At 42.5% G+C, this 1,419-nt stretch overlaps 1 long non-coding RNA gene across 1 annotated transcript in view; it reads right to left on the reverse strand.

Moving 5' to 3' along the window:
- Positions 1 to 319: 319 nt before the first annotated feature.
- LOC110293792 overlaps positions 320 to 1,419 on the reverse strand; it is a 2,925-nt gene continuing 1,825 nt past the window's right edge. The window contains exon 3 of the long non-coding RNA XR_002377859.1: positions 320 to 442. This is a non-coding gene — a long non-coding RNA (uncharacterized LOC110293792). The remainder of the gene's footprint in view (positions 443 to 1,419) is intronic.

Raw genomic sequence — 1,419 nt, forward strand, 5'->3', positions numbered from 1 at the left:
CCCTCCCTCCTTCCTTCCCTCCCTCCCTTCCCCCCTCTCTGTCTCTCTGTCTCTGTCTCTGTCTCTCTCTCTCTCTCTCTCTCTGTCTCTCTGTCTCTCTGTCTCTCTCTCTCTCTCTCACACACACACACACACACACACACACTGGAAGCCTTGATGTTTTGGCAAGGCATCATTCACATGAAGGTAGGACTATACATTTGTACTGATTATACTGAAAGGTGTTCCGAAAATACATGTAGAAGCTATCAACATACAATGAACATGACAGCAGTCACATCAGTTAAAATAATTTTGAGTTGACCCAGCAGCAAAGACCTGTGCACAGTTTTCTTACCTCCAAGATCTTTCCTTCAGAGAGGCAGCTGCATCCTCTCGGAATGGTTCCTTTCTTCTTTCTTCCATCATTCCAACTAAAGGTGAGAAGTCGTGACTTCACCACCTGATCAAGGTGCAGGGACTATGATACGAGGAAACTGACGGAAGAGAGAAGGGAAGGATAATCCCATCTTGTTTCTCCTCATTCTGTCTCTATTTCCCACTATTCCTTTCAGTGTCAGAATCCAGACCGAAAGCCAGTAACTAACCTGGGTCTATTTGTTCTCCTTCAATACAGAACTGTGGAAGGCTGGCAGATGATCATGACGGTATACTTTAAGAAGGGCATTGACCTTTCCTGTTAATTACTTTTGAACAAATTGCAACTGTTGTCTATACTCACATGTGATCTTTTGAAGAATGAAGTGATGCCAATGTCTAGTTTGTGTATATATCTGTATGTTGTTTATGTTTCTATGTAGGTTTGTATGAGCCTATTAGCATAAATTTCATCCCTAATACTTCAGCTCTACTCTGTAAATTCTACCAGTTTATAGCAATCTTATTCAACAAATTCCTCTGGGCATAAGTCTGTACTCTCTTACAGTGTGTATCTTATCTGAAACATAGTCTCCCATGGACCTGAAAATATCAGGTAACAAGTAAATGAAATCAGGTAAGCGCTGTTCCTCATTTCTGACTGAATATATTATGGTTTCACTGGCTCATTCCTGCCTTACTGCCTCTTTCACCTGTTTTTCTTCTCTCTCTCTCTTTTTTAAATTTTTATTAGGTATTTTCTTCATTTACATTTCCAGTGCTATTCTAAAAGTCCCCCATATACTCCCCCCCCCAACTCCCCTACCCACCCACTCCTACTTCTTGGCCCAGGCATTCCCCTGTACTGAGGTATATAAAGTTTGCACAACCAATGGGCCTCTCTTCCCAGTGATGGCCAACTAGGCCATCTTCTGATACATATGCAGCTAGAGACATGAGCTCCAGGGGGTACTGGTTAATTCATATTGTTGATCTACCTATAGGGTTGCAGACTCCTTTAGCTCCTTGGGTACTTTCTCTAGCTCCTCCATTGGGGGCCTT

The sequence above is a fragment of the Mus caroli genome, chromosome 1 (genome assembly GCF_900094665.2).
Source record: "Mus caroli chromosome 1, CAROLI_EIJ_v1.1, whole genome shotgun sequence".
Taxonomy (NCBI): domain Eukaryota; kingdom Metazoa; phylum Chordata; class Mammalia; order Rodentia; family Muridae; genus Mus; species Mus caroli.